Raw genomic sequence first — 9,552 nt, forward strand, 5'->3', positions numbered from 1 at the left:
TATATATATATAATGTTTGATTTAGGAATCCATAAATAAGTACCAATTACGTTTTATCCTCGTCTTTTTCCAGGGTTGTCACTTGTTTCTAACGATAACGACGTGCCAATTTATGGCTGCATATTGGATTGTGGGGAAGTCCCGGTAATTTAACGTAAATAAAACAAACTTTCAACATAATTTTAAGGACACCATTGCATCCATTACATGATGTCTCATGTATTCTCCTGGTTGGTTGCTTGGCTGGTGGATGACATTTCGGCTCTTTACAGAGAACGCTTGTGACCCGACGGGCCGTGCGTTAAGTCGCACCGTGCAGAATACAAAGCACTTTAAACAGTGGTATGCATGGTTAGCTGTTTGTTGTCTGCGTTTGCGTATAATTTCATTAATGAGGTGTTTATCAATTTTTGTTCGACCCCGGTTGCGGAAGAAAACATCACTCCAAACAACAATTTCCACCAACTGCATAAAATGTTCGGATTGTTGACTAACGGCGTGTGACTTAATTTGAGGATAGCCTTCAATGCTTTTATATTTGGCTAGAATCAAACGGTTTTTTTTGCTGTTGATAATTTCGGGAGACACTGGGAAAATGCGTGCAGGTATAAACTTTACGTCGCTTACCTCGGTTGCTTTGGCGCTCGGGTTCCACGGGAGCCACTAGATGTCATTCGGAAACAATTAGTTTCATACGAAAGCTAAAAGTCCTGTTTTTTTCACTGTGTTCATGAAAAAAATAAATGAACCGGCGTTTTCATTTGGGGAACTTAAGCAGTAGGCTAATTATTTCAGATTGACGCAGGAATAGGAGTGACGCAGGAGTGAAGATCTTACCTTTTGTGTTTTTCTACCACGTGTACCTTTCAATTTATTGGCCCATATATTGAGTCAGGGTGCACTCCTTTTAAGATTGAGATATCTACGGTGTCCTACAGCTTTTAGTGATTCCCCAATTCATAATTTACCAGTGACAATTGCCCGCTCAGAGCAATTCATATTTGATAATTCAAGCCAATCAAAATGATTCAAGAGTAGAGCAAATTTTTAATCACAGCAAAATTGTTTTTATTCCCAGCAGTCTGCTTTTTTTTTTTTTTTCCTGTGTGATCACTGCACGCCAACTCCAGATCAATCTACAGCAGATCACAGTTCCTTTGATACTCTGATATCCAATGGGACCATGTGGCTGTTAAGTGCTCATCTGTTTCCAGTGACTGTTAATGAAAGTAAAGTGAGTGTAAATCGTATCTATACAGACACGTTGTGTGATGTTTTTGGGTGGGGTGCGTAGAGAGTTTTTGCTTGGTGTAATGGGCTAAGCTTTGTACTCTGCACACAGCAAACGTCGGGCTCTTTTTTTAGTCTCAACTCCCACAGCCAACTGTGTCTCTATAGATGGAGAGGCCCAGCTATTTTACTATCCAAGAGATCAGGCACTTTTCACTTTTAATTTCATCCATGGTAGCTTTTTTTTGCCATTCACACTACATTCTGTGTCGACATGCAGTGTCTTGGAGCAGTTGACTGTTTGGTGTATGACCTACTAGCGTCCTTGTGACGCAGAACACAATAAGCAATATAGAAAACGAATGGATGAAAAATCTATGTAAATCTGTTTTCATTAGAGGAAGCTTTAAAATTTTGTGCCTTGTCAACTTTTATTTTGAACATGTGATGCTTGTCTGACCTTGGAATTTTAGCTCCCCCGACTGCCACTAAAGCAGCAAACATTCCGCTGAATTAGCGCGTGCATGTGCGCATTCTTTTTGTCCTGTGTGTTATTTCAGGGGTAAAGGGTCAGACTGTGATATCATTGATTTAATTCTGTTTTGGGAGGTTTTACGCTAGTGGATCTAATGGCAATAATAAAGAAAGAATCAAAATTCATAAGTCGAAATGTCTAGAGGCTCAAAATTGTAACTTGCTTCAAGATAATTGTTTATTGACTTAGATAACTGCCCCCCCCAAAAGAAAAACAAAAAAAAATGACAAAATATGGCAATTGTTCCAGTCGTTTTGACCAATGGAGATTAGCAATGGAAACAAATATGACAAAACAACCAAACCATTTGATCTTCTTGTTTGATTTGTAAGCTCTTGGAAAGTCGTCATGTCTCTTGAATATCTGTTGAGCAGGTCAGCAATATGCTGATCAAACCAAATGTTGGCTTTTGCTCGGTCTCTCCTTTAGTTTTTCTTAGTCTGCCTCTTTGACTATTCAAGAAGGAGGAACATTTGAAATGTGAGGGCTCAAGGCCAGTTTAATGACTTTGTGTGTAGGTGGAGTAGTGGATAAAGGAAACTCGAGGCTGGCTCTATAGCTTTCTGTATGCATGCTACATGTGTGCATCTATGGAAAAAAAAAATCCATCCACAAGGCCCATGGCTATGTCGATTAAACCTTATTGTTATGTGTACTGCCCTTATGCATGAACCTCCCAAGAAAAAAAAAGGAAACACCCAACCTCCACATTCTCCCTCACCACAGTCTAACACACACACACACACACACACACACACACACACACACACACACACACACACACACACACACACACGCCTCCTCCTAATCCATTTTGTAGTCGGGAGGGAGAAACAAAAGCGGGGTCTGCTTTACATGGTTTATGTAAAAAGAGCGCTCCCTCTCCTCCTCTGCAGTTCATTAAGAGATTACGAATAAGCCCAAAGGCCCTTTGTGACCGGGCAGTGGCGGGGGCACCTCAGTGGGTTCCTTTGTTGTTTTGGGGGTCGGACTTCTGCTTAGAGATGCAGGTCCATCGTGAATGAGTGAAAAGAGCCTCGGTTCTGAAGGTTGTAATGATGACCCCCCTCCTTCATTGACCCTGCTTTTCAAAAAAATCCTCAAGTTTCAAAATGTATCCCCCTGCCCCTCTCTCTCGGAAATCGATAGGAAGAAGGATCTGCCATTTTAATGTAGCAAAACTGGCTCGCTGTAATTGTGAATATTTGCTGAGGGATGAAACTAAAAGGTCAGTTAATTAAACCATGTGGTGTTTGACGGAGTGTTCAGATTGCCGAGGCTATGTGGCTGTTTTATGATGACCGTTCCAGATCATCATTAGAATCATGAATTGAAACAAAAGAAAAAACATTAAAAAAACCCAAAGTGAAATGAAACAGAGCAGAACAAGAAAGCGTCGGGGCCCCCTCGGGAAGAGGAGGGTAATTATGTCTCGGGCTGCTCAGATCCCGTAGCCCCGGCTTACTGGATGAAAGGTGCAGGGAGTGCAGACAGAGCCAGAGAGGACAAGAGGGGATAGGGTGACAGTCAGCATAAAGACCTCTGTCCCTTCGGCCCACAGAGGGCGAAAGCCACAGCGCTGCAAATAATTGAGAGTGGATTAACCTTCACTATACCTTGCCTTGCCTTCTTTGTCCATCGCCTTAATGAAACCTTGCGTTGCGGCTGGGATTCAAACACTTGCTCTTGATCAGCGGGTAGATATTCACCATCCCCTCCTTCTGCTTTGTTTTCACATGAATTTGAGGCTTTAGGGAATAGACTTGAAGGGATATTCACAAAGGGATACACCAGGGTGGCCATTGTTTTTTGGAACACAATAATCTATTGGTTGAAATTCATGAGCTGATAAGATAACCTCTCCACTTTTCACACACCAACCTCCAAAAAAAAAAACTCGTCACACATGCGCACCAAACTTAAAGGAGCAAAGGTAGCTAGACAAACAGATGGCACCTAAACAAATGCTCTTTCATGTCTCCGGTGTCACTCAAATGTTAACCCGCGCTCGCAGGGCTTGTCACGCGGAATTTCACCCCCGTTTGGCACACGCATCTCGAGAGAAAGGCTTATAATTAAGTGGGCCAAACTGCTGGAAGATCAATTGTAAGCGGCTCTGGCTTGAAAGTATGTTTCCAACAAGACTTGTAAGTAATTTTGTCAACACATTGGCAAACCCTCTAAGTACTATTCAACCTTACACCTATAAATGATCTCGATTTCCCATCAAATGTACACGCCTGCGTTGAGAGAAACAAGCACAGCTTGGCTTCTCTGTTGACTTTTGGAAGAGAGGATGGTAGGCAGATGGAGGGATTAAAGACACAAGAGTATGTTTTATTGTGCTCGACAGCATTTTCAGCAACTCCAACATTTTGATCCGTGTGGCTTGGGGTTGGAATCTCTTGCCACCTCATGATTCAGAGGGCTGCCCAGTTATCGATGCAGAGAACTACAATGTAATCTGAGATATACATACGTATATACTGTATAAAGACAGAAGGCACGCTGAGATCCAAACGCAATGGGTTCCCAGAGGCTGTACATAAGCTGAATTGTTCGTAAATCGAGACACGTTAAATGTCAATGTATAATTGCCATTTGAGGCCATGAAAAAAAACAAAAAAACTATCATTTGGTGCCAAAGGAAAGGAGTCGCAGGAGGCGTGTTGCACGATACTTGACTTATTTTTACTTGCCAAAAACAGGAAGTCAAACGAAAGTCCGCCACAAAACAACACTCCATCCCGAACGCAGCCCTCAGCTATTTGTTCAATGGGGGCAATATGTCAACAAGCTCCACAGTACGTAGTGCGTACCATCCCGTAACTTAGCTTGAGAGTGAAGTCAATGTGCATACATAGACAAAAGGCGGAGACGGCATTGACTGAGATTTCTTAAAAGTGCTAAGTTCAGGTGAGACTGCTGAGTTGGCATTGCTGGGAAGACAGCGGCCTGAGTTGTCTTCTTTCTTCTTCTTCTTTATGGTGGCTGGCAAGATAACATAGTGGTCTTCCTCTCCCTCCTATCGTTTCATTCTGTTGGAAATCCACCTCTGGAGTGGTGCTGCTCAGTGTGGGGTTGCAACAGAAATGGGAAAGAACGATAGTACTGAACAGTGTGATGGTGGCACGCGGTTAAAAATCCGGTATTTTAGTAACATTTATGGCAGTCAGATGTTCGGAAATCAGGGACCCTCTGTTTGTATGTGCGCGTGTGTGTGTGTGTGTGTGTGTGTGTGTGTGTGTGTGTGTGTGTGTGTGTGTGTGTGTGTCTCTCTCTCTCTCTCTCTCTCTCTCTCTCTCTCTCTCTCTCTCTCTCTCTCTCTCTCTCTCTCTCTCTCTATATATATATATATATATTCATTCATTCATTTTCCAAATGTTAATTGCTACAAACATTTACTTCTACATGCATGTATACCATTAAATTTGACCTTAGAAAGATTATATATGCTCATACTCACGTACATATACATGTACAGGGGGGGAGGGGTACCTACTTCACGGATTTTCCTCTTTCGCCGAGGGGGGGAGGTGTCTGGTCCCGATTAACCGCGAAAAGCGAGGGATCACTGTATTGCGCCTAGTGGTGATTGGTGATATTACAATTTAAAAATTGCAAATGATCTGTGCACATTTGCAGTTTAGAAATTTGCATATTTGTGGATGGGGCGACTGGTTAGCGCGTGGGCCTCACAGTGCAGAGGTGCAGAGTTCGATTCTTCCCAGTCAGCAAAATTGGTCTGGAGCGACTGGTTAGCACGCCGCCTCGCAATGCAGAGGTGCAGAGTTCGATTCTGGCCTTCCTGTGTGGAGTTTGCATGTTCTCCCCGTGCCTGTGTGGGTTTTCTGCAGGTACTCTGGTTTCCTTCCACATTCGAAAAACATTCATGGCAGGTTAATGGAACACTCTAAATTGTCCCTAGGTGTGAGAGTGAGCGCGGATGGTTGTGCAGCTGTGTGTGTTATGTATGTCCTGCGATTGGCTGGCAACCAGTTCAGAGTGTACCCTGCCTACTGGCCAAAGACCCTCTTGATGATAAGCAGTTCCAATAATGGGTGGCTGGACGGAAATTCATCACTGGAAAAATCTGGCTGTCTCTCTCTCTCTCTCTCTCTATATATATATATATATATATATATATATATATATATGTATATTCTGTCACAACATTCATCTAATCATCAGTTATTGACATGTGTAATTGATACTGAGACTGGCCTCGACATGGTTGTTGAAGTACGTCATGTTATTTGCGCTACATATGGGCTGCAATTTTGACCAGTTGTTAATTGGGAATACTTAACTCATATATGAATGGTTTCTCTGTAAACCTGAGGAATGTCTTCTTTTGACTTGGAGGCCATGTAACTCTTTTGGCAGTGCAGTCAGAAACAATCCTAAAAATATAACAAAATGGATGTGCGGAAGAGTTGAAAGTGAGATCATGGGACAAGTAATATTATTATGTGTAACACTCCCACGCGTTGAAAAACAGGCAAGGGAGGAACCGCAGTACAATTAGGGAGGTGCAGAACAAATTAATCACTGGTGACAACTTGCATTCTCACAATTTTATCTTCTATGTTGCCATTACTTCTGACCTTTTTTTTTTTTTTTTTTCAGTTTCAAACAATCTTCTTGACTTTTTCCATTGTGAAGATTTATATAATATTGCACATCATATCTTTCTGTAAGTTTCTTCTGGATTGAAACCAGAGTTATGTTTCACATTCGGGCTGTTCAGATCACACAGGATATAGCTTGTTTGACTCTGACAAAAACAGGATCAAAAAAAGAGACGGCAGCATGAGACAATGGAGTTTTCTTTGGCTCTCGCTTGTCTGCGGCGAGCGTATGATTAAGCTTCTCTGCGTTATCTCTGGAAACGTTTGATCTTCAGCAAGTTGCCCATTTCCTGCCGAGATAGCATTCATGCTAACTGGGCAGGAGTCTGACACCCAGAATGATTGTCGGAAAGTTTGCAATGAAATGTCTTATCAGCAAAGACCTTTTTTTCCTCCGTGTATGTACATAGGATGTTGGTCGATATCTTGGTGTCTGTCATTTCTTTGTGAAGAGGTTGTGATTTTTAGAAAGAGTGTTAGAAATGTGTTAAATCTTTCACACATCCCCCCCCCCCAAAAAAAAAACATCAGTTGTAATGAAAACCAAAAGCTGTCGGAAAATGTTCATTCTTATGTTTTTATCTTCTGACAACATACTGCTTCCCTTTGTCCCCGTGTCCATCAGTACTTTGCCACTGAGTGTGTCCTTGGGGGCTGGAAAAGTATCCACTCGGCCTACTTAGCCGTTGTGCTTGACCGTATTCGTTCTTTGTGTGTATGTTGCGTGTGTACTTGTGCACATGCGATTGCCGGGAGCGAGAAAAAGATGATGCGTACTCGTTCGAGCGGGATGGAGAAAAGAATGTAAGTTCTGTATCTGTTCATTTGCAAGTGACAGCTCATTGGCGAAAACGAGCATTTCGGCAAAAATCACCTTTTTAAAAAAATTCTATTCTTCATTGATTCACCACCTGTCCCCCTTCAATTTAATTGTGTGCTTGTTGTTAATTATGAATTATCTGTGCCTTGCCACAAGTCCCCTGCGTGAGGTCTCCCCTGCCACACTGCGGGGGCTGCTTTTGTAGTAGTCAAAGGAAAAAAAAGATAAGCTTTACTTTGCTGTTCGGTCTGGGAGTTCAGAAAATCTCTCATGGTATCTGTTGGGAAGAGGACTCGAAGGTAGTCGACAGATGCAGTGTCAATCCCCATCTCTTGAAATTAGAATTGATATTGAAAGAAAATACAGGAGGCGAATAAATACTCAGACAAGGTTGACTTCAACTTGACAAAAATATGTACTAAACTAAACACTAAACGATGTCAATTGTAACTCAACAACATATAAATAAAATGAAGATCAGGAGCACTGAACTCCTTAGTTCCGCACTCTTGGCAGTGATCTCTTTATGAAGGACAGCCAACTTTTCCTAATGGCCTCTCCACGAAGACGTTAGATAGAGTTAGGGCTGTGATGATCACAAATTTTCCCTGATGATATATTTTCTCAGAAACTATCATGATAAATGATCGTGTTTTTTTTAATGCCACTAAAATTGTGATTGAGCAAAAAATAATTCAAGTACATAATTTTAAGTGCAATTATCATTCAATTCTGAAGTATACTGAATGTTTTCATTGAAATGTAATAAAATATCTTAGATCTTGAAAAAAAAGGACAAATAAAAATGACTTGGGGTGTCTGTCGGAAAATACACTTCAAATATTAACAACCCTTCCAACCATATACTGTCTGTCGTGGCAGAGTAAAAAGCGTCTTCTTTCACCTGGATGTACAAGGCTGGAATGGCTGCTTGGGAATCCACGTCTTTAGGCAATCTGTTTAGTCTGCAGTTGGGTTAAAAGTGAAAGAATAATCACAGGAAATCCGTTCACAGCGCTATTAATTATCATCATCATTATCATGATTGACTGTGTATGATTATTTTTTTTCACACACAGTCATCAGAGATACATTTCTTCCTGTATCTGCAAGTGGTGTATGCTGACAGGCAGAAAAATGAAATGTTCTTTCATTCAAGGTCAAACGGAACGAACAATCAGCCCGTGAATCCAGCTGTTGCCATTCATCCAACAGAATAACTCAGATTATATCAGATTTATGTTCAATGAAAGAAAGCCGAGATTTCACAAATCAGTACTTTTTATATTTTTGTTTGCTGGTTACCCATGATTTTTTTTTTCTTACATTAAATATGGTTAAGTACCACGGCTACAACTGATCTAATCAATACTCTCCGAAATAAAAGCCAGAGTTATGGAATAAGTCTCATATGATGTACATAGGCTGATGTATTTAACGCACAGCAATTTCAAGCGAGCTGTGAGCTCACACCTGGCACTAGAAACTGGTATCTTGTGCCAGCCTTGAGTGTCTTTAAGTTTCTGTTGGGCGTAGTGCATGAAACAAGCAAAGAAAAGAGGACCGTAAGGATAGCTGTTAGCCAAACGCAGGGTTGCGCTGGATAGCATTACCGCTACTTGGCTATTGTAGCGGTATTGTACATGGTGCTGTGGCTCATTAATAAATGAGAAAAAGCGTTGCGTGTGCTTATGAAGCGACGGGACACAAGCGAACAGTCGAGGTGAACCGTTGAGACAGGATTCAAAAGCAGTTGCAGCTCTCGTGTGTATGTGTGCGTGTGATTGAGTGCCAACTTGCACAGTGGCGAACAGAGTGATGGAAGAGGCAAAACAAAAGAAGCGCGAGTGGATTTTGATAACGTATGTCAACAAACGCGCATGTAAATGACCATTTAGCAGGTCCCCCAAAAACTATTCTCATGGGGTCAAGATGTAATTATCGCGACAGGCCAATGTTACAGCATAAATGTTACAGCATCAAACTTCAAGACCCAAATGGCAAAATTCAAGACTTCCTCAGTACTTTTGAAGGTGTCATTTGCAAATTCATAAATTTATGAAGCCATACACTTTGATCCGATAAGACTCACACACATTGTCGCAATCATTTAATTCCATTCCAACTTTAAAGGGAATAATAATACAAAGTGCATTTGTCCTACATCACTTCAAAGTGCATGAAACCACAAATTATTTTCAGGAATGTTTTTGTGGGTGTTCTCCACTTGTGAATAAACACATATATATACACTCTCTCTCTCTCTCTCTCTCTCCCCCTCTCTCTCTCTCTCTCTCTCTCTCTCTCTCTCTCTCTCTCTCTCTCTCTCTATATAT

The 9,552-nt window shown here is 41.5% G+C and overlaps 1 protein-coding gene across 1 annotated transcript in view; it reads left to right on the forward strand.

Moving 5' to 3' along the window:
* Positions 1-9,552, forward strand: part of LOC109519253 (ephrin-B2a-like) — a 27,200-nt gene that overhangs the window by 1,124 nt on the left and 16,524 nt on the right. The window lies entirely within an intron of this gene.

This window comes from Hippocampus comes, unplaced genomic scaffold, assembly GCF_001891065.2.
Source record: "Hippocampus comes isolate QL1 unplaced genomic scaffold, H_comes_QL1_v1.1 scaffold234, whole genome shotgun sequence".
NCBI lineage: Eukaryota > Metazoa > Chordata > Actinopteri > Syngnathiformes > Syngnathidae > Hippocampus > Hippocampus comes.